We start from the raw sequence: 24973 nt of genomic DNA, 5'->3' as shown, positions 1-24973 counted from the left end.
CCTCCCTCCCTTCCTCCCTCCCTCCCTTCCTTCCTCCTTCCTTCCTTCCTTCCTTCCTTCCTTTCTTTCTTTCTTTCTTTCTTTCTTTCTTTCTTTCTTTCTTTCTCTCTCTCTCTCTCTTTCCTTCCTTCCTTCCTTTCTTTCTTCCCTTCTCCTCCTTCCCCTCCTCCCCCTCCTTTTTTCTCTTTCTCTCTCCCCCTGCCTGTTTCCCTCCCTCCCTTCCTCCCTCCCTCCCTTCCTCCCTCCCTCCCTTCCTTCCTCCCTCCCTCCCACCCTCTCTTCCTTCCTTCCTTCCTTCCTTCCTTCCTTCCTTCCTTCCTTCCTTCCTTCCTTCCTTCCTTCCTTCCTTCCTTCCTTCCTTCCTTCCTTCTTTCCATTTTTGATGGAGAACTGGAACGGTGTCTGAATTTAGAGGTGAATATGAGGTCTGTTTGTACTTTAGAAAGGAAACACTTCAAGTTATCTGTATAGTTTTTCCTTTAGATGACACAAATAGTAGTTAGAATTTCTTTATCTCTTAAGTCCTACAAAGTGCTTTTCAGATTTGATCCTCATTTGATTCTCACAACAACCCTGGAAGGCAGATGCTATTGATATATCCATTTTCCAGATGGGGAACCTGAGGTAGGCAGTGGTTAAGGAACCTGCCCAGGGTTACAGGAAATGTCTGAAGTTGAATTTGAACTCAGGTCTTCCTGACTCCATGTTTAGTGTTTTTATGTACTGTGTCAATCTAATTGAAGATGAGTATAGAAAGGTATTATTTTTGGAATTTCCAAAAATTCAATGCAGTTTTAAGCTATTAAAACTTCTTCTTAGAGCTTAAAACTACACTAAGACTTTTGGGACATGATATATAGTTGTTGGGGTTTTACCCCCCAAGACAATTATTTTTTCCTTCAATTTACTTTTAAGATTCAAGGCACTAAATTTCCTTCTTCTTTATGGATTTTGCTGGTTCGAGGTGGTTAGAAGTGATACAGCGTTGGGATGAGATTAAAGGGACTTTTATCTCACCATTATCACTCCTTGGGCATCTATTCTAAGTGGGAACACTTTGAATGTGTGAATATTAAAGGTAATGTCTAATTGTAAAAGATGATGCCTTGTTTAAAATCTGATATGATACAGCTTTCTCATCTCTCTCTTTTTTAAGTGTATTCCTAAAAAAAATTTATTGACCTTTTAGTTTTTGGAAAAATTCACTCTACTCTTGGTGGCTTATACATAAGGGACAGCTCCTTCGATATTCCCAAGAGACATAGTTAGACTTGCAAGTTTCATTGCCTGTCTGTTGTATCTTTCATCTCATTTAAGGGTCTAATCTCTCTTGTGGGAGGTACCATATGATAAATTGGTGCTTTATCATCCCTAGTCTGCATGTACCTTTATCCTGATTGCACCAATATCCAGAAACCACCAACAGCCCATTATGACTCCATATTCCTGTCTTGGAACAGTCGGGACTTGACCGTCACACTCTTTCAGTTCTGTTTCCACATCTCCAGCTTCCCTTGATTATTGTCCAGAATGTAGTTATGCCTCTGGCTATAGATAAAGTGGGAGAATGAAAGCTTTCCATATTGACCTGTTTTCAGACTTTATCTTCTGACTTTTGGAAGGAAGAATTTTGGTCACTTTCTTTTATGTTGTAGCAAGAAGAAAAGCTCAAAAATGCCTTTGAAATTTTCTGCTGCTTTTAGAGTTTGTTTTTGAACTCTGCCCTAAATAACTCCTGAAATAAGAAAAGAAAAATCAAGAGTTTTATACTGATGGTTCTATTAACCTTGTGACTCTCTCAGTTATGTGCCAATACAATAGAAAGTAGCATCTTTCTTTCGCTTTTTAGATGCACACAGAAGCCTGGTTTAGAATCTTTGCTTGGCCTAATGCCCGCATGTACCCATATGGTGCTTAATGGAATGCAGATAATAGCTTCATTTTCTTGACTGTTTTAATAAGTAGAAACCTGTGCTAGCAGGTACGGGGATCTTTGAGGAGGCCTAATAAAAACATTACATTAGCATTGTTCATGTTGGAGCCCAGCAGGCTATTAATCTTCTCCTCTCTCTTCTGGTGTTTTTTTTTTTTTTCATTTTTTATTTCCTCTGGAGTCCAGTCTGTCAAGTACAGGAAGTTCACCAAGGGTGACTGACTCCGTACTATGTTGTCATTATTTCCCATAGCTTCCTTCCCCTCCTAGATCATTTGATTTTGTGGATTCTGATCTTGGTTCTTGTCTGTTAGCCCTTGATTCGTACTGGTACACACATTCTTACTGTGTGACCAAAGATAAAGTTGCTTAACCCTTCTGGGCTTTGGGTTGTACCAGCAGCAACAAGTAGTTGCTTCACTGAAGTGTATGACTCAGTGGTCCCACACTACGTCAGGGTATTCTCGGGGCAAGAGCACTGGACCTTGTGGCAAGGCCTGGGTTTGTCTACTAACTGTGTGATCATTAGCAAGTTAATTAACCTTTCTTTTTCTTCAAATTATTTGAAATTTTTTATTCTGAACGTAACAAGTACTCAAAAAATGGGCATTTGTGCACACATAGCAAGGTAACTAGTTCGTTCAAGTGAATAGAGTATCAGTCTTGGAGTCAGGAAGACTGATCTTTCTGAGTTCAAATCTGAGTCAGATACTTACTGTCTATGTGACCCGGGGCAAGTCACTTAACCCTGTTTGCCTCAGTTCCTCATCTATAAAAAGAGCTGGAGGAGGAAATGGCAAACCATTCCAGTATCTTTGCCAAGAAAACCCCAAATGGGGTCACAAAGAGTTGGACATGACTGAAAAATGACTGACAACAGCAAGATGCAGGTGCAGTCATGCAAAATATATTTCCATATTAGTCATGTTGTGACACAAATAAAAGAAAAACTCCAGAAAAATGAGAGTAAAAAAATCAACAGTATGCTTCAATCTGCATTCAGATTCCATCAGTTTTTTCTCTGAAGATGGAGAGCATTTTTCATTATAGGTCCTTCAGAATTGTCTTGGATTTTTGCTGAGAATAGCTAAGTCATTCATGGTTGATCATCATCACAATATTGCTGCTACTGTGTATAATGTTCTCTTGGTTCTGCTCATTTCACTTTGCATCAGTTCGTGTAAGTCTTTGCAGGTTTTTCTGAAAGTATCCTGCTTATCATTTCTTATAGCACAATAGTATTCCATCACAACCCTATACCATAATGTGTTCAGCAATTTGTGACTTTCTAAGACAATATAAGACAATGATGGTATACCTTTCTATTTGAGTCTGACACCACTCCCATCATGTTGCCTCTCAAGGAAAAGGCTTTATTAACTTTAAATAGCTACATTAATGCAAACTATTCCTATTATATTATTATTATTACATTTCCAATATATAGTGTAGTTTGCCCTATCAGAACAAGTAGGTACCTATGGTTTCTGCAAGAGAGAAGGGCTACCAGTACTCTCTATATTGTGGATGAATAAAGCTTCCCCCCCCCCATAAGCTGTACCTCACTATAATCAGTTCTTGGAGGACAGAGCATCTGATCTTAAGAGCTAATAGGAATTGTTAAGGCCCAAGCGACCTGCCCTTTCTTAGACAGAAGCTAGTTCAGAGTTTGGTCAGATGTCCTTATATATTTAGGCAACAATCCTACACCTGCCTTAAATGCCTTAAAACAATTTATTCTGTGTCTCTATACTTCTCTGCCCCATTAGACTGTAAACCTCTTGTGACTAGGAATTGTTTCATTCATTTCATTCATTATTTCATTCATTCGTCCAGCACCTAGCCCAAAACCTGACATGTTTTAGACTCTCATGTAACAAATGCTTGTTTATAGACAGATCATGGGATTTAGAACTTGAAAAGACCTTAGTAATCACCTAGGTGTTTTACAGATTGGGAAACTGAGGTCCAGAGAAGAAAGTGAATTGCTCAAAGTCAATTGATTTGATGTTTGTTTATGGCTGTTTTCCGTGATCCTTTACCCATGAAGTGGAGCCAACTCTGGTTCTCAAAGGCTAGTAGAAATACAGGCCCTGGCAGGCTTTGCTAAACTGACTTTGTGCTTGAGACTGGGTGATGGATTGTGTATTTGATGTTCAAGAACTAACCTCAAGACATTTGGAGAGATTCATCACCAAAGGATTTGCCTTCAGGGGGTGATTATTATTATTTTGTCTTTTTGGATGGGGGAAGGCAGGGCAATTGGGGTTAAGTGGCTTGCCTAGGGTCACACAGCTAGTAAGTGTTAAGTATTTGAGGCCAAATTTGAACTCAGGTCCTCCTGAGTCCAGGGCCCATACTCTCTTCACTGCACCACCTATCTGCCCCTTGAATTATTATTGTTAATGTTCTAGCAACAGCAACTTGTGAAGACCAAGTGGGGAGGTTAAAAAAGATTTTTTAACCTGTGGTCTGTGAATTAAAATATTTTTTTTGAGAACTGCATTTTATTATATTTACTTTCCTTTATAATCCTCAGAGGTTTACTTGCTAGACTTGGAGTCTGGAAGACCTGAGTTTGAATCCTGCCTCAGACACCAGCTCTTTGACCTTGGGTTTGTCTCTTCATGTCTCTGAGGCTCAGTTCCCTCATCTGAAAAATGGGAATAATAATAACGCCTACTCCATAAGTTTGTTCTGAGGGTCCAATGAGGTAACATATATGGCGGTCCCCAAAGTCTTAGTGGAGTTTTAAGCTATTAAAGTAAGACTTTGGGGACACCCTGCATACAAAATACTTTTGTCAACCTTAAAATGCCCTGTAATGCTAGGCATCATCATCACCGTCATCATTATTACTAACCCTGTATATTTTATTTTATATATTTAACAACATGATTCTGAGAGGGGGTTCATAGACTTTTCAGACTGCCAAAAGGGGGGCTCATGACACACACACACACATACACACAAAGGTATTGAGGGATTACATTGTGTTTTTGTGGTGATGAAATCATGTATCCTTGAAGATTTAAACAAATATCAATGTTATGCTTTGCATTTTTTCTCCAATATTATAGTAGTAAATGGTTTGGACTTCAGTGAAGGTCCTCTCTACTTCTCTCCTTTAAGAGTATTTATTTGTAGGTTAAGAAACAGCATAGAAGAGAAGACAGAGAGCTGGCTTCAAGTTTTGACTTATCAGCTGTGTGACTGTTGTTTTTCCGTCTTTTTTTCAGTTGTGTCTGACTCTTTGTGACCCCATTTAGGGTCTTCTTGGCAAAGATACTGTAATGGTTCCTTCTCCAGCTCATTTTACAGATGAGAAAACTGAGGCAAATAGAGTTAAGTGATTTGCCTAGGGTCACACAATTAGTGTCTGAGGTCAGATTTAAACTCATGAAGATGAGTCTTCTTGATTCCAAGAAAAGTGATCTATTTACTGTACCACCTAGCTGGCCCTGGCCCTAGACAAGTCATTTCACTTTCTGCTCCAGTTTCCTCAACTATAGAATGGGGGTCATAATAGCATCTACCTCCCAGGGTTGTTACGAGGGTTAAAGGAGATGACATTTGTACAGTGCTGGGCACATAGTAGATACTTAATAGACTTTGTTTCTTTGCCCCCCCCCCCCTTTTTTTTAAGCAATCGGGGTTAAGTAACTTCCTCAAGGTTACATGGCCAGGTGTTTCTGGGTGGGTGCTAAGTGTCTGAGCCTGGATTCGATCCCCAGGTCATCCTAATACTGGAGACAGTGCTCTTACTCGCTGTGCTACCTGGCTGCCCCTCTTTGCCCTTCTTAATTCTGCCATGTGTTGTCTGTGTCTCTCTGGGCAAGCCATGAACTTTTCAGTGCCCTAGGCAACCTTCTGAGACAATCAGCTACCTACAGCACATTGATCTGTATTGAAGGAATTTTCCTCCTTGGAATCTCCCTATACTGAGAAAACCATAAGTTCAGTCAAAACAGGAAAAATTGGTTGGACTTTTTTGTCCCGTGAGTGAACTATCCAACAAGAGGTGAGCCCAGGCAGCTGTTCTCTTAGCTGGAGATGGGGCACCTACCATGAATTCCACACCTGAAGAACAAGAGGGTGGGATTTGTTCCTCACTCCCTGTGGCCATTCATGACCCTGATTATTGTGCCGCATTAAAACAGCCCCCAGCAGATCCAGAAGAGTACACAAAAGAAAGTCACATTCTTCCCAAATCCAGCCATCTGCCAGCTTCAGCAGAATTTTGAACTCACCTGATGCTTTATGTTCCAGTTTCGCATGACTTCATGGATTTTTTCTGGGCTGTTTTTATCTCAGACTGTCAATGCTCTGGGGGCAAGGATTTTGTTCTCTGGCAGGTCTTACCTATTGTAAAGTGCTGTGTACACTTACAATAAAAGTATAGCAACAGAACAACTCCATCCTTCATCAAGCAGCCTCGGGTCTTGATTTTTTTCTCAGATACACAGACATGTGTAGCCATGTATCTTGTAAAATCAGGTACTCTGCTTTCCCTGGAAGTGAATTTTTTTTAAAGATAAAATTTGCTTTGTTCTTCTGTACTCATGATTGGCACCAAGTCCTAAAATAACCCTAATTGCTTGGCATGATGTTTTCTTCAATCTCTATTTCATAAGCTGACACTTATCCAGGGATAATTTTTGTTAGCTTCCCCTGTTGATTCAAGGGTCTCTGTAGAAAGTATCAGGAAAAAAAAAACCAAAACAAAAAACTTTAGACTGTCCTGAGGAAGAATGACTAGTTAGGGTAACATCTCCTTCACATACCCTATATTATAGACAAACCGAACAATCAGATTCCATACTTTATCTAGAGGCAGCTAGATGGAACAGAGCACTGAACCTGGCATGAGGAAGACCTGAGTTCAGATGTGGCCTCAGACACTTACTAGCTGTGCAGCCCTGGGTAAAAGTCACTTAAATGCTATTTACCTATGAACTCCTCAGAATAATATTTTTAAATGCATTAAATAAAATAAGTAGAATTACAAAGGAAGCCAATTTTATTGAAATGCACTTATCAGAATATTTTTTAAAAATGCATGGGCACCTGATTAAGAACCCCTCATCTGGTCTAACCCCTTTGGTTTGTTTTGGTAAATGACTTTCCCAGTGTCACAGAATTAGTAGCAAAGATGAGAAGAGCTCTCTATTCTCCAGATTTCCAAGACAGTCATCTTTTCTTTTCCTTTTGATGGGTTATAGTACTAGAAAGAGTGTCTGCTTAATTTTTTTTTGTTAATAGTTTCTCCCATTTTTAATAAAGTTCCTTTTCACCCTCAGTCTGGTTTCTTTTAATTCTAGTCTATTTTTTGATGGAACAAACATTTGTTAAATGTCCATTCTGTGTAAAGTGCTGCATAACAAAGATTATAAATGTCTTCCTTTTTATGAAGCTCGTAGTTTATCAGGGGCCATAAATACACAGACAAATAATTATAATATATTTGTGTCCATTTCCTGTATATCTTATGTATTCATCTTATGAGAGATATCTGATGCCAGGACTTTGTCTTCCTTGGCCATTTCTATTCTCATTCTAGCTGCATTGATTTTGTCTGTAAAAAAAGTCATTTAAGTTTAAATAATAAAACATGTCTTTTGTGACTTTCTATGTTCCCTGTTTGGTTTTGAATTCTTTCTCCCTTCTTATCCTCCTGTCATGGCTACAAAAAGCAGCTTTTTCCTTGCTCCTTCATTTTTAAAAAATGCTGTGGTCCTTTGCCTTTTTATTTATTTATTTTTGTGTACTTTATTTGTTTATTTATTTAAAGCCTTTTGTGGTATTGGTTATAAAATACTGTTTTAAACTTAATTTCTGCCAAACTGCTCTCCTGTTTCCTCTGTAATTCTTATATAATCAAATCATCACAGCAGTTTGTGTTAGTTTCGTCTATTTTACTGATCTTTCTGTTCTATTCAATACCAAGTGGTGCTGATCATAACTATTTTATAATATAGTCTTATATTTCATAATACTTCTTGCCCTTCATTCCTGTCATCTAGACTCTGTTTCTCAAAATGAATTTTTCTTTTCTTTTCTTTCTTTGTATTTTATTTTATGCATTTAGAAATGTTGTTCTATGGAGCAAACAATCAGCTTCACCAGATTGCCAGAGGGGTCTAGGATCCAAAAACTTAGGAGCCCTTGTCATAAATGTTTGTTGTCTGATTGACTGGTGGTAGAGGAGATTCAGATCTAGAAGACAGGGATAATCAGAGATTTGGTTAAATAAACACCAATATAGTTTTAAAGAGATGAAAAATACTCCAGCACCTCCCATGAAGAGAATGGAGCTAAGCAGAGAGGGAGGGAGGGGATGGGATTGGCAACAAGCTACTTCAACACATTGAAAAGAATGGAATGGGAAGTCTAGCTGATATGTGTCCTGTCCTCCACCATTGGGTGGTGTTTACTACATATCAATTACCTTTGTTGACTCTGGACTCCTGGTTTCAAATCTCAATATTTAAACCCCTTTGGATTCAAGTTACCTCCTCTATATCACCTGTGAAATGAGGAGGTTGCATTAGATGGCCTCTGAGTTGCATTTTAGCTCTGTATCTATGATTCTATCCTTCTACATCTCTCTCTCACTCTATCTCTCTGTTTCTGTCTCTTTCTCTCTCCATTTCTGGTCTATCTGTCTCTCTGTATGTGTGTGAGTATAATCTTTTGTCTTTCTGTAGCATAAATTCCTTTAGAAAGTAGGAATTGTACCTTATCTGTCTTTGCACCCTAGTATCTGGAGATAGAATCTTATTCTATTTATATTATATATAGATAAATATTGTTTGATGATGACAAAAGAAAGACTCCCAGAGACTTAGTGTTCAGCTGGATGCAAGGAATGAGGACTGCTCTACCCCACTAAAGTTCTCATTTGATGCCTTGTAGTGACTTGAAAGTGATCATAGGTTCTTGAAAGACTTAGCTAGTCCTTGCTGCTTGATTGGCACCTATGCCAACAGAGAATAAGCTCTGCTAGTAAATTCTTGAGTGTGGACCTGAGATATGCAATGTCTGTAATCTGAGGACCAGCCTTACCAAATTTAGAGGAGCCCATCACCACCCCTTCGTGAACATTTTTAGCCCCAGTGTTTTGTACTAAGGGGTGGAGAGTGGGGAGACTGCAGACTATGAACTGTGTTGCTAGGTGGAAGAAGTTCCCACACCAAGAAATTCTATGCTAGTGAAATCACAGTTGATTGGACTGAGGGAAATGGATAGGGAGGACTCATCTTTAAATCCAAGATTTGAAGTTTTGGTGATTTGCATAAAGCTACCTAACTAACTGGTAGTAATTTGGAAGTCTAGAGGAAGGACCAGTTTACTCTCAATCTTACTCTATCTGAAAACCTCTTTTCTGCATTTAGTTGTTTATCTATCGTCTGTCAACCAAACTCTACTCTCCGTGGCAACAGGAAAGAGTGTAAACGAAGCTGTATTTTTTCAGAAAACTCCAGGTTTCTGGTTCCTATTAGCAGTGCTCCTGTTAATGCCAGAATTATAGGTTGGAAACAAGGGGAATATTTAAATGGAATGAAGTAAGGGCATAAAATAAATAAATGTGGTGGGGGTAATCCCAGTGGTGACAGATTTCATTTTTGAGACGTCATGTTTTCGTCATGTGCTCTAACTGATGTGTTACTGGAGAGTGTCTTGTCAAATGAGCAAGTTCTGATAGAAATGGAAAGACAAAGACCAGTGGAGTATTATTCTTTGCTTTGTGAGCCTTGCTAACTTCAAAGGCAAATGACCTGGTTTACCTTGAGCTCAGGGAGACACTTGATGGAATTTCTGTATTTACCTAAGACCGTATTTTGTAAAGGGGCAGACCAGGACCATGTGTGCATTGTAAGGATCTGCCAACGAAACCTGCTGCTGAAGACAAATGAGTTTCATCAAATCGGTTTAAGTTGTAACAGGCACAAGAAAGACAGCCTAAATCTGGTGCCAGGAAGGAGATTAGCTGAGCAATTTGCTTATTCCAGCTGTTTCATAGCAGTTTTTTAGAAGGCTGAATAATTTCATCTGGAAGAATTTTGCCAACTAACATGAAACAAAAGCCGAGCTCCCCCTCTGCCCTCCCTGATGAATCTTTTGCTTTTCTTTCATCTACATAGGTGGCATTGGGTCCCTATGGGTCAACTTAATCTTTATGATAAACAAAATTGTGCTCATTTGAAAAATTTCATGTTCATTATTAAAGGTCATTCTCAAAATTTAGTTGTGAAACTCTCCGCTGTGCTATTGGATTTTCTCTGACACGTTTAGTAAGTCTGTTGGGCTTTTTAAGCTTAACTCAAGGCATATGAGTCCCTACTTTGATAAAGAGTCCTAGAAAACTAAAAGAGGTCTGAAAGGTCATTTAGTTTCATCCAACTGTGTTTTACAGTTGAGAAGCCCAAGCCCAGAAAAGCATATTTTCTATTCTTTTTAATTTTTTAGTCAATTAGGGTTAAGTGACTTGTCCTGGGTTACACAGCTAGCAAGTGTCTAAGTCTGAATTTGAACTCAGGTCTTCCTGACCCGAGTACCAACACTCTATCCACTGTACCACTTAACTGCCTGTCCCTTAAATCATTACAGGAAATGCTAAATTTCAGTTAGAGGTTAATGAAAATGGGGCAGCTAGGTGGCATAGTGAATAGAGCACCGCGCTGGAGTCAGGAGCACATGAGTTCAAATCTGGCCTCAGACACTTAACACTTACTAGCCATGTGACTGTGGGCAAATCACTTAACCACAATTGCCCTGCCCTCCCCCTTCCAAAAAAAAAGAGGTTAATGAAAATAAAGATGTAATTTTTCCCCAGCCAAGTTCATGGTCCCCTCTGAAATTTATCCATGGACCTCTTTAGGGTCTGTGGAATCCTGATTAAGAACCCCAGTATTAGATTTTAAGCTTCCAATAAGAAGTGACTCAACTTTTTCCAGAGATAGCCAGCACATCTCTATTACTTAAATATTGTTTGGGTGGTTTGTCTTTTGCTTTATATTTCTCTGCTTTGCTTTTGTCTAAATCTGGAGATCCCATTGTCTCACCCTTGGTTTGGTTGCCCAGTTGTAGCCTGGATTCTATAATAGCATTTTATCACATGGGACTGTCCAGGACTGGCCTTGGCATTGGTTAGAGATGACATGATATAATCCCTTCCTAGTAATTGTACAGTTATCCTTCCTGTGTGAAGACCATGTTTCTGATCTATTAGCAATGTTGCATGGACTGCATATTGAATTACAGTTCTGAGGATGGGTTTGTGCTACACATCACAGTAATGACTTTTTGGGAGCTTTTGTGACCAAAAATATAAAAAAATCATTTCTTGGAAGCTACTTGGTGGTGAGTATTTCTACACTTAAGCTGTTTTTGAGATGCTAGATGTACACCGTCCATTTCTGGAACTGGAAACCTTTCTACTCCCTAGGGACCTACTAAAACTTGAATTTTAATGTCAAAGCCAGTAGGAACACAAAGGTCTTCTCTGTGTCGTGATTGTTTAGATTTTTTTCAATCAGGTCTGACTCTTCATGAACCCATCTGGGGTTTTCTTGGCAGAGATAACTGGAATGATTTGCTGTTTCCTTCTCCAGCTCATTTTACAGATCAGGAAACTGAGGCAAACAGGGTGAAATGACTTTCCTGTGATCACACAACTAGTAAGTGTCTGAGGCTGGATTTGACTTCAGGTCTTCCTGACTCCAGGCTCAGGACTTTATTCACTGTGCCACCTAGCTGCCCACAAACTGGTAAAGTCATTAGGAACACTAATTAGGTCACATTGGATCTGTGATAGAGCATCCAAGTAAGGATTGAGTATAACTTTGCTTTTAATCCGAGGAGAATCTTTAGTTTAGCAAGGAAAGGAAGCAAATAAAATGTTTTGGTTGAGAAGAATGGAAGCCCATTGCTATTGGAAGACTGATTCCCTTTTGGGCCAGCACCTCAAATATCAGTCCAAACTAAGGAGATCCTGGACTATCTACTTTGGTCCATAGTGACTGTGACTAACCAAGCTTTAAGCCAGGGTCTTGTTTACCTTTAATCTGATGGGTCCCTGGGGAGACGAAAATGAATTGAAACAAGTTTTCTAGAGGAATATCTTAGGCCTTGGCCTTATTCTTCAACAGAAATCTGGAAGAATATAACCTTCTTGAGCACGGGGGCTATGTTTGTTTGTTTCTTGTCTTTGTCATCTTTATGCACCTGACACAATGCCTTCTAACTATTATGTGCCTAATAATTTTTTTAAACTTTAAAAACCAATAGCTTGGATAAAAGTATAGATATCAATTTGGCAAGAAACACAAAACTAGGAGGGAGAGCTAATATGTTGGTGATAGAGGCAAGATCCAAAAAGCTCTCATGGTTTTAAGGATGGACCAAATTTAATAACATGGAAATTTGTTTTGCTTTTTTTTTGGAGGGGGAAGGCAGGGCAATTGGGGTTAAGTGACTTGCCCAAGGTCACACAGCTAGTAAGTGTTAAGTGTCTGAGGTTAGATTTGAACTCAGGTCCTCCTGACTCCAGGGCTGGTGCTCTATTCACTGCATCACCTAGCTGCCCCTATAACATGGAAATTATTAGAGACAAATATAAAACCCCAATCGTGGCCACAAAATCAACTTTACTGCTACAAGGTAGGGGAAAGCCCAATAAGATTGTGGTTTATCAGAGAAAGCTTAAATAAGTCAAGAGTTGAACAGAGCAGCAAAAAAAGTCAATGCAATCAGTCTTGCAAGAACAAAGTGATAGAACCACCAAGAATGTAGGTGATGGTATCCCTGCCAAACTGTGCTTTGGTCAAGCAATATCTAGAAGAACATTTATACAATGGAAGTGTCCAGAGGAGAGTTACCAGAATAGTGAGTAGAATGAATGAGCTGAAGACCATGCCATATAAGACCAACTGAAAAAACAAAAAATAAGGATGTTTAGCCTGGAAAAGAGAAGACTTGTAGAACGTGGGGGTAGGGCAGGATGATAGCTGCTTTCTAGCATTTGAAGATCTGTAAAGTGGAACAAGAATTAGGCTTTGTTTCTTTCACCTCAAAGGGCCAAACAGGAATAATCTATAGAGACAGATTTTGAATGAATATAAGGAAAATTATCTTAAAAATGAAATCATTTTTTATGATGGAATGTGCTTCCACTGGAGGGGATATATTTTCCCTCACTGGAGTAGAGACTTGATAGCTACTTTTCTGGGGAATGTGGTAGAGGTGATTCTCAAGTATGGAGTAGATTAGACAGCCTCAGACATTCCTTCTAATTCATATTTGGGGCTGATCTATTATCTGTTGGTTTCATTCTGGGTGGGAGAATAATATGCTAATCACAGGTCATTGATCCATTATGGGGAAAGGTAACAATTGTGTACCACCCACAAGATGAAAACTAAATCCGCAATCTGAAGCCCCATACCAAACTTAGAAAATTAGTTGCTGTTTGCAGTGTTGCCTAATAGCCATCATTAGCACATTTGAATTATTTTGAATAAGTAGCAATGATGATGAACTACAAAAATCAATGCTTTTCAAAAATTTAAGTGTTATTTATCCTATGTGTATATTTTTAGAAATGCTAGGGGGCTGGATATAATTGAAAGAAAGAAAATTCAGTTATTAAATGTTTACTATGTGCCAAGCATTATACTAAAATCTGGAGATGCAAAAACAAAAGCAAATGTGATTCCTACCCTCAAGGAGCTTACATTCGATTATTGGTTGTTGGTCTCAAATTCTTTGAATTAGGGGGATGTCTACCCCAAGCATGTGAAGACTTCTCTTGGCAGAATGTGTGGATGAGAATAACTTGTTCTAATGGCCATGAAGGCAGCTGAAGTAGGTGATATGAAGTACTTAGAGCTTGGTCAGACATTGAAGATGCCAAGATTATCCACTGCATCCTGGGTCATCACCAGTCATACTAACTTTTGTCTTGCCACTGGACTTCAATGACTCTAGAGGAGAGAGTGAGGTTGATGACTGCAGCTTTGCCTCACTTAATCCAATTCATGCTCAGGTTAAGACACCATGCTGTGATGTCATTGGAAAACACAAAGAAAATAAGAAACAAACGACAAACAACATTCTACTGTATGGGAAGACCATAAATGTAGGAGACTCATGGCCAGGGGAACACTATTTTGGTTTTGAAGATAATAGGGATGGAGAGAGAGGAGCCATAGGGGAATAGATTGATATCCTTTTTTTTTTCTGGTACTTGAGGCAGTATTGACTTGATTATGGGTCTAGAATTGGAAAGGTGAGGAGTGGAAGGTATACATATGGTGGAAAGAAGAAGGGGAAGGGAATAGACATTAAGCAACCACTCTTAAAAACATTTATTTATTTATTTACTTTTAGTTTGCAACATTCAGTTCCACAAGCTTTTGAGTTCCAGATTTTCTCCCTCTCCCTCTCCTTCCCCTTTTCTCTCCCCCCCCCACCTCCATGGCAGCATGCAATCTGATACAGGTTCTACAAATACCTTCACATTAAACATTAGTCAAGTTGTAAAGCATTATGACCAATGGACTGAACGAGAAAGAAGAAACAAAACAAAAGAGTAGAAAGTAGTTTGCTTCAATCTGAATTCAGACTGTAGTTCTTTCTCTGGATGTGGATAGTCCTTTCCATCATGAGTCTTTTGGAGTTGTCTTATAGATTTCATTAAGCACCTACTTTATGGCCTGCATTGCACTAAATTCTTTACAAAAATTATCTCACTTGATAATATGGAGAGAAGATGGTGGGGGAATCAATGTTTGGCATGGCTGTAGTATGGGCTTAATACAAAGGGCTACATGTGAGGTACTCACCAGTTAGAATCTCAGGGTCCCAGGGTGGGAGTTCATGAGTGGAAAGGGTAAAATTCTTCCCAGCATATGGTCACCCACCCTAAGCTTTTATTCTTGGGTAGACTTGTGATAGTATAGGGGATCATGTATAGATGATTTAGGAATAATTTGGAAGCCATAGGTTTGCTTCATTCACCCCTACCAGGGGCTGGATCAGAACTAGACTATACATCAGGGGTGATAAATTTCCCCAGGATAATTTGCCTAGCTGTGCAGTTACAGGAGTGCAAAGGAAATGGGAAGCTAGATGGGAAAGGCCAGAAGGATGTTCCCTATAAAGCACAGGCACAGCCCTTATCCTTGGGTCAGGAAAGGTTTGGCAGGAACTCAGCTGAAGCTTACTTTTGCCAACAGTTAACCTTGAACTTGGAACCTCTTCCTAACTAACCCTGCCAAGTTCTACCCTTGAATCAGGAAACAGTCAGGCTATAAACAACACTGGAAAAAGACAGCAGTTTAGGAATTATGGACATTCCATTTTGACAAGCAAATTTAAGACAAATAGCTGTCTTTTCATTTTGTGTATATGACCCATAATGCAGTTATAGTGAGGGAAAAACCCAGTAGTCCTTTAGAAATAACTTGGGTGCTTTTATAATACAATAAAATATTTTATTTATTCAGTACATCAATAAACAAAATATTTTATATTACCATTCTAAATATTTTATTTATCCAATAAAAATAGATTTTATTTATAGATCAAATGCTGGAAGAGATTTCAGAGGTTGTCTCATCCAACCCCCTCATTTTATAGAAGAGAAATGTGGGGCCCAAGGAGATTAAGCAACGAGAGTCAAATATTAGTAAGTGTCAGATCTGGGATTTGAACTCAGGTTTTAGGAGGATCAACTCTACATTTCTTCCACGGTATCATACCATCTCATCTATGCATATTTTTAAGAAATGAAATGAATGAAATTTTCAACAACATTTTATTTAAATAGTATGCATTTTAGCCATGACAATTTCATATGGAATAAAAGCTTTCATTAGCTATTGGGAACTAGTTTCCATATTAAGGAGATTAACTTAATTAATGAGATTTCCTATGTGTTTCCTATGTCTTCCTATGAAATCTCATTTATGCTAATTAAATAAAATGTTGAAAATTTCCTTCATTTCATTTCTTGAAAATATGCATAGTTAATGAGATTTCCTATGTGTCCAGAATTTAGGGACACCCTCTATATGATCTTGGCACTTTTTGGTGAGTGACATGATTTTCTTCATAGGTATGAACATGCCATACTGATACTTGCCTCTAAATTTTTTATTTAGTCCTGAGTTGTGCTGTTCCCAAGTCTTCTTTCTTTTTTTTAAAATTTATTTTATTATAAACTCAAGAAATAAAACAAACATTTCCATGACATAGTAAAATAGAAAAAAAGAATGATTGTCCAAAAATTATTTTACTGAATTAGAAAAAAATAATAAGAAAATTCATTTGGAATAACAAAACATCAAGAATATCAAAGGAACTAATGATAAAAAATGTGAAGGAAAGAGGTTTAGTAGTACCAGATCTTAAACTGTATTATAAGACAATAATTATCAAAATTATCTGGTACTGGCTAAGAAATAGAAAGGTAGACCAGTGGAACAGAGTAAATAAATATAGTAACCTTGTATTTGACAAGTGTAAAGTCTAAAGTTTTGGGGATAAGAATTCATTATTTAGTAAAAATGTTTGGAAAACTAGAAAGCAGTCTGGCAGAAACTGGGCACAGACCACTATCTTACACCATTTATCGAGATAAGATCCTCTTCTTTCATTGTTGATTGTAAATCCTCTACCCTCTGTGATGCCTTTTTGAACTGTACCAGCTTGCATAAATAATAATTTTGACCCATCGCTGTCCTTGCCTTCAAATAGTGCACATTCTTATGTGGGATAAGTGTGAAATAAGAACAGGATTTGAAAAGGTTAGGACTACGTTTAGTTAAATAGGCAATGGAGAACCATTGAAGGGTTTGGAGGAAAAGAGTGACATGGTTAGATATGCATTACTAAGGTCATTTTGGCAGCTTTGCAAACAGTAGATTGGAGAACACAGTTACCGGAGGCAGGGAGATGATATAGGAGATTATTTTATAAATACACATGTGTGTATGGATATACACATAATACATTCATAAACATATATCCCTCGGTAAATGTGTGTGTTTGTGTGTGTGATAAGTCCTCTTCAATTTATTTAAATTATAAATTTATTTAAGTCCTCTTAAATAGTTAACAATTTTCTTTAATGTATTCTTGCCTTTGCGGAAACTTTTCTCTATATGGAATGTCTTTTTTATTCCCAGCATTTCTTCTTGTTCAAATCTTACACATGCATCAAACCCCAGTTCAAATATCGCTACCTCCATGAAGCATTCTTTGATTCCTTCCACCCCACAGCCATAAGTAATCTTTCCTTCCTATGTGCTCACATAATTCTCTACATTTATGTGCTGTGGAAACAGAGATAAGTGCTCTCATGGCACTTTGTTATGGAATTTATCACATTATCACACACATTATAAATACTTGTGTATCTTTCCTACTAGCATTTGTATATCTTGTATATCTTTTCCACTAGATGCTAAGTTCCTTGAGGTCAGAGGGTTTGCCTTACTATTTTTTTAGGTTCTACAAAGTACTTTTACACATAATTGATAATCAATAAACAAACATGCTTATTGAGTGGACTCATTAATTTTACATGCCTTTAAACATAGTACCAATTTGTTCAACTTTGATCCACTTGGATTCTCAGATTTTCATAATTAGACTTAAAGCCAAATTTGATTGATATCTTGCTAGTCTTCTGTCACCTGATAATATTTATTGCTTTTAAAAAAATGATCTGGAAGAGTTATACTCTGTAATCTTAAATAGCAGCGAAGGTTTTGTCAGCTATTAAGAGCATTTTAATTATGTGCTACTGAATTCAAATTATCTTGGATGATGATCTTCCTAACATTTCTCCTGCAAGACTATTCTAGTTCAGTGGGTTTTAACATCAATACATTTAGCTCTTAATCTTCCCAAATTTAGCTAAAGACTTTCCCCCCTAGCTTAAACAGCTGTACACAGAAAGCCAAGTTCAAAGCAAAAGGCCAGTGTTTCCTAAGTAATGATGGAAGACTAATGCATAAAAACTTTTGTACTTTGAAAGCTGATTGGTGGCTTTAATTCTGCAAATTAGAACTCTCTTCATAGCTATACCACATAGGTAGCTGGCCCAGAGTTTCATAGAAAAATTGTATTAGACTCTCTCTTTCTGTGATTAGATAGGGGAGGATTGAAAGACTACCTTTCCATTGCACTTTTCCCTGTTAGCCTCACACTACGGGTGATTTTTCCATGCAATGAAAATCTAGTCTCCCAAATAGCCAGGTAATATTGCAATTTCCTCTTGGTCCTGAATAATTCGTCTTCTTTCTACCCTTATTCCCCAAATAATAACAACAAACCACAATGATTTTTTAAAAAGAGAGCTGAATTATATACTTAGATATTATGGCATATTAGAAAGTTGATCACTAGAAGATCAGAGTTCAAATCTTGACTCCATTTTTTAGCTAGTGATTTTCCTGGACCTCGGCTCCCTCATCTTTAATGTGAAGATAATGATCTTTACCTGATCTACATCAAAGGTGTCAAACATGCATCTGCACATGACCCAACATTTCTGAGCACAGCTTGAACCAGATTAAAATGTAATTGGGAAATGTTTAAAAAAAATAAAAATGCAATAAAACAGATAATTAGGGGCAGCCAATTGGTAGAGTGGATAGAGTGCCAGGTCTGAAGTCAGGATGATTCATCTTCCAGAGTTCAAATCTGGCCTCAGACACTTTACTAACTGCCTGACTCTGGGCAAGTCACTTAGCCCTATTTGCCTCAGTTTCCTCATCTGTAAAATAAGCTGGAGAAGGAATCCTTCCTTACCCCCTAAATGTGCTGTGGCTTATCTTTGTCCTGAGCTTTTTTTCACACTGTTTCTACTACACAGAATATTCTTTCCCTTCATTCAGAGCCATAACTAGGAGTTTCTATGCCTCAAGCAAGAAAGAGCTCCAAACCACTCTAATACCTTTGCCAAGAAAACCCCAGGTGGAGTTATGAAGAATTGGATGTGATTGAAATGAATGAACAACAATGAAAACAGATAATATTACATTAAAATTTTTTTTGGTAAAATTTTTATTCATTTAAAACCTAAATACAAAACAGGAAGAGGAAAAGAGCTTTTCCATGTACATAGCAGAATATAAGAGAGAGTTCAGTATAAAACAATAAATTTCCTGTTCAAGAAAACTGATATAATAAATACTACACATTAAAACTACTCAGCTTTTCTTTGCTTCTTTGGTGGCTTTCTTTTGTTCTCTGTTATGTACTTTTTACTTCATTTCCCCATCCCCACCCTCCCTTCCTAAAGAAGGCTACAATTAAACATGGATGTATATACATATAATCAGATGTCTATAAACATACACATATGTGCACATATACACTCATACACATATATGTAAGACTGCGCTATGCATATTTCCTCTTGTCATCTTTTCTCTGAAGGTGGATGTCATTGTCCTTCACTGGTTCACGTCTTTCCAAGTTTTTCTAAATCAACCAGCTCATCATTTCCTACACCACAGCAATGTTCCAACACAATCACCTCCTATCTGAGAGATTGTCCATGAAAGTTCCACCCCCCCCCAATTTTCTGCATTCCTTCTATTCTTGACTACATTGGTTTTATTTATATAAAAAATTTTTAATTGAAAATAATTGAAAATTATCAATTTTAAACAATGCTCTCACTTTATAATGTAGTTTAAGGTCTGATACTGCTGAATCTCCTACTTTTACATCTTTCCCCCCAGGTTTCTTTGAAATTCCTAACTTTTTTTCTTCCAAATGAACTTTATTAATTTTTTTCTAACTCAGTAAGATTTTTTTTTAGTAATTTCATTGGGATGGTATTGAATAAATAGGTTATTTAGGTAAAATTTTCATTTTTATTATATTGGCTTTACCTACTTGTAAACAATAAATATTTCTCCAATTACTTAAATCTGTCTTTATTTGTATAAAATGTGTTTTGTATTTATATTCTGTAGTACTTGTGTCTGTGTCTGTTTTGGCAGGTATACTCTCAGGTATTTTATATTGTATGGTTATTTTAAATGATTTAAAACAATATTGAATAATATTATGACACTGTAATTTCCCTATTTTTCTCTTTTGATTAATGTATTTTAGCTTTAATTTTGTAGGAGATCATGATTACTACCCATATTTTTTATATAATAAATTCTACTCCAGCACTTTATTTTATCTTTGTATGTATCTCTCATTTTTAGTTTTCTGAAAGCAACACATTGTCAAATTAAAAATTTTAATCTCTATCCATTTTCATTTTATGGGTAAATTCATCCCATTCACACTCTAAGCTGTAATTATTTGTTGTATATTTTCCTCCTTCCTATTTTTCCTTACCATTTTCTCACCCCATTTACCCTGTTCCTCCTCACTCTTCTACTTTACTTCTACCTGCGCTTCTTTGCCCTTCTATTCCTTAAGCTACACACCCCTCTAAGAGTCTCTCCCTTATCCTTTCCCACCCACCCTCTTATTTCTTTCTGAATTTAGAAGACTTTTATACCCTTCTATATATATATGTTGTTCCCTTTTTAACCATTTCCTGATGAGAGTAAGGTTCTAGCACTACCCGACCTCTCTCCCACTTGCTTCTTCTGTATCATTTCTTTCTTTTATGCCTCATTTGTATGAATTATTACTTTTTATCTCTTCTTTTTCTTTTATTTATTTATTTACTTTTAGTTTACAACATTCAGTTCCACAATCCCTTGGGTTCCAAATTTTCTCCCCCTCTTAACCTCCCCTCCCTCACCATGGTGGCATGAAATCTGATATAGGTTCTATAAATACCTTCTCATTAAACAGTAGTCAAGTTGTAAAGAAGAATTGTAACCAATGGGATGAACAATGAGAAAGAAGGAACAAAATGAAACAAAACAAAAGAGAGAGAGAGTAAGCAGTTTGCTTCAATCTGCATTCAGACTCCATACATCTTTCTCTGGATGTGGATAGCCTTTTCCATCATGAGTCTTTTGGAGTTGTATTATAGCCTTGCATTGCTGAGAGGAGCCCAGTCTATCAAAGTTAGTCTTCACAGATACAAGGTGTCTGTAATTGTGTACAAAGTTCTCCTGGTTCTGCTCTCCTCACTCAGCATTAGTTTTTATAAGTCTTTCTAGGTTATTACGAAGTCTATCTGCTCTTCATTTCATATAGCACAATAGTATTCCATTACATTCATATCCACAACTTGTTTATCCATTCCTCAATTGATGGGCATCCCCTTGATTTCCAATTCTTTTCCACCACAAAAAAGAGCTGCTATAATATTTTTGTGCATTCAGGTTCTTTTGCCACATGTATGATCTCTTTGGGATACAGCCCTAGAAGTTGTATTGCTAGTTCAAAGTGTATGCACTTTTTTAAAAAAGCAATTGGGGTTAAGTAGCTTGCTCAAGGTTACATGGCCAGTTATTTCTGGGTGTGGTGCTAAGTATCTGAGCCCGGATTTGATCCCCAGGTCATCCCGACACTGGGGCCAGTGCTCTTACTCGCTGTGTTCCTGGCTGCCCCAATGTATGCACTTTTTTATAACCCTTTGGGCATAGTTCCAGAATGCTCTCCAGAATGGTTAGATCAGTTCACAACTCCACCAACATTGCATCAGTGTTCCATTTTTCTACATCCTCTCCAACATTTATCATTTTCTTGTTTTGTCATCTTAGCCAATCTGGCTGGTGAGATGTGGTACCTCAGAGTTGTTTTGATTTTCATTTCTCTAATCAATAGTGATTTAAAGCATTTTTTCATATATTTATAGATATCTTTAATTTCTTTCTCTGAAAACTGCCTCTTCATATCCTTTGACCATTTATCAGTTGGGGAATGACTTGTATTCTTATAAATTTGACTCAGTTCTCTGTATATTTTAGAAATAAGGCCTTTATCAGAGACACTGGTTTAAAAATTCTTTCCCAATTTTCCACTTTCCTCCTAATCTTGATTACATTGGCTTTATTTGTACAAAACTTTTAAGTTTAATGTAATCAAAGTTATCTATTTTCTCATTTGTAATGCTCTCTAACTCGTTTGGTCATAAATTTTTTCCTTCTCCATAAATCTGACAGGCAAATTATTTCTTGCTATCCCAGATTGCTTACAGTATCAGCCTTTATATCTAGATTGTGCACCCCATTAGACTTTATTTTGGTATGTGGTTTAAGATATTGGTCTATGCCTAGTTTCTGCCATACTATTATCCAGTTTTCCCAGTAGTTTTTGTCAAATAGTGACTTCTTATATCAGAAGTTGGAGTCTTTGGGATTATCAAACAGTAGATTACTATAGTCATTGACTGCTGTGTCTTGTGTACCTAATTAGTTTTGATGACTGCTGCTTTATATAGTCTATTAAATGTAAGTATTCAGGTTGGACCAGGTCCAGATAAAATCCTTCAGACCATGAGGTCAAAAGCAAGATCTTACTGAAGTCTGGGAGCCTCTAGCTACAGAATTTAAAAAAAATTAAATTAATTTATTTACTTTTAGTTTATAACATTCAGTTCCACAATCCCTTGAGTATCAAATTTTCTCCACCTCCCTCTTCTTCCTCCCCCTCCCGTGGCAGCATGCAATCAAATATAGGATCTACAAATACCTTCACATTAAATATTAGGTTGTAAAGAAGCATTATAACCAATGGAATGAAAAATGGGAAAGAGGAAAAGGTATGGAATGCTTCATGAATTTACATGTCATCATTGTGCAGGGGCCATGGTAATCCTCTCTATATTATTTCCATTTTAGTATATGTGCTGCTGAAGTGAGCACTAGCTCCCAGGTTTACCACAACTCACACACCATTCCCACAACCCATGCCTCTCCTACAATGATTCCCCCCTCTCCACTCCAGTCCCCTAATTTTCAACCTTCTAGGTCCCATACATCTCTATACATCAGAGCCCACAGTCCCAGAGATACTGTGACTTTCAGGTAAGATGACATTCATCTTCAGAAATTTTTCTTTCATGTCGACCTTTTGGTTTCTCTAGTTTGCTCTCAAATGGTCATTTGCATACAGGCTAAACCACAAACATTCTCAGAATTCCTTGAGAGAATTCTAGAATCATTAAGTTCTAAAGACCTGTGATTTTGTAAGTATATATCCTCTCTCTGAAGTCTCTCTGAATAGGCTGTCCCTCCATGCTTTAGTAGACCACTTAATTGCTGAAGTGCCCCCCAAATGTTATCCCCTGGTGGCCAACTTTCTGATGATGAGCCTCTCTGAATTGAGTGAGTTTGGTCTCCTATATGAGACACAGAGTTTGTCCTTACCTCCAACTAAAAGTCTTTTTAATTTAGTAAGATATGCCAGAGAGCATGTTTAACTACCAAAGCCTTAGAGAATCCAGGTTCCCTAAGACTTGAATGGAGATCTGGGAACATAGATAGTTTACATGATATAGTCAGAAGCTCTGAGTTACTTTTGTTGTTCAGTCACGTCTGAATCTTTGTACTCCATTTGAGGTTTTCTTGGCAAAGATATGGGAGTGGTTTGCCATTTCCTTCTCCAGTTAATTTTACAGGTGAGGAAACGGAGGCAAACAGGATTAAGTGACTTGCCCAGGGTCACACAGCTAGTAAGTGGCTGAGGCTAGCCAGATTTGAACTCAAGAAGATAAGTCTTCCTGATTCCAAGCCCAGGGATTTATCCACTGTACCATCCAGCTTATTGAGTGAGATCAACTCATTTAACCCCTTGTATAATTGATCTCATTCAATCTCTTTTTCTCCTTCTACAGAATAAGGATAATAACATTTACAAATTCATGCAGAATTTTCATATGCAATCTAACTGCTCCTTTCACTAAATAGTTTATGGTTCTTCATTGAAACCTCTTCCCCTTCCCCAAAAGCCTCATGTGGGGGTAAAGGAGAGCCTGCTTGTGGTGACATTGACTTTTTTTGTTTGTTTTTGTTTTGTTTTTTGTTATTTTTGGAGGGGGGAAGGCAGGGCAATTAGGGTTAAGTGACTTGCCCAAGGTCACACAGCTAGTAAGTGTTAAAAGTCTGAGGTCAGATTTGAACTCAGGTCCTCCTGATTCGAGGCCAGTGCTCTATTCACTCTGCCACCTAGCTGTCCCTGACATTGACTTTTTGAACTCAAGTATAAGATTTTACATATATTCTCATTACATTTCATCTCATTAGGTTCAGCCTGTCGCATCTTTTAACTAAACCAATAATGATGGAATTGAAAAATGAAAGACAAAAATCTCATCAAATTCAATCAATGTTACATTCTCCTCCCTGCTGATGTTCCCTTCTCCATGAATCCTGCCTGGGGTCTTGGCTGCAACAGCTCTTGGATGCCACTTGCTCCAGTCCATCCCTCATACATCTGTCAAAACAATCTTCCACAGATCTGATGATGTCACTATCCTGCTCAAACACCTTCACTGTCTCCCTCTTGCCTCTAGGATAAAATATAAACTTAGGTATTTAAATGATTTCTTCCTAGCTCTTCACACAGTCTGTGTTGCAGCCATTCTGGACTATTAGCTCTTCCTTGAACCCAACGTGCCATCTTTCCTCCTCTGAACATTAGCAGAAGCCCTTCTCCATGCCCTCAACTCACAGCCTTTTCAGGCTGTCTGCAAAAGTCTTTCCCTTCCTTCAAGGCTCAGCGCAGGTGCAGTTTTCTCTATTAAGCCACAGCTGTTCGTGTTCTAGCCTTTCTTCATTAATCCTTGAACACATTTTCTGATTTCTCTTTTGTCTTATCTGTGCACCTGCCTTCTCCCCTTATTAGAGTGTGACCTTCTTTTGTTTTTATCTTTGTGTTGTCAGTGCTTAACAGCTAGGTGGCACAGTGGATAGAGCACCAGGCCTGGAGTCAGAAAGACTCATCTTCTTGAGTTCACATCTGGCCTCAGATGCTTACTAGCTGTGTGACCTTGGGCAAATCACTTAACCCTGTCTACCTCAGTTTCCTCATCTGTAAAATGAGCTGGAGAAGGAAATGGCAAACCATTCCCGTATCTTTGCCAAGAAAGCCCCAAAT

General features: G+C 37.8%; 1 protein-coding gene and 1 non-coding gene across 5 annotated transcripts in view; one reads left to right on the top strand and one right to left on the bottom strand.

Moving 5' to 3' along the window:
• STOX2 (storkhead box 2) overlaps positions 1-24973 on the top strand; it is a 317208-nt gene that overhangs the window by 40657 nt on the left and 251578 nt on the right. The window lies entirely within an intron of this gene.
• Positions 22634-22740, bottom strand: LOC138171212 (U6 spliceosomal RNA). The gene has a single exon (XR_011170823.1). It is a non-coding gene; the product is annotated as a U6 spliceosomal RNA (small nuclear RNA).

This window comes from Petaurus breviceps, unplaced genomic scaffold (assembly GCF_028583685.1).
Source record: "Petaurus breviceps papuanus isolate PSGF00001 unplaced genomic scaffold, PetGlider_PUasm1.0 126, whole genome shotgun sequence".
NCBI lineage: Eukaryota > Metazoa > Chordata > Mammalia > Diprotodontia > Petauridae > Petaurus > Petaurus breviceps.
The sequence above is the reverse complement of the archived record's forward strand: the minus strand, read 5'-3'. Positions and strand labels throughout refer to the sequence as shown.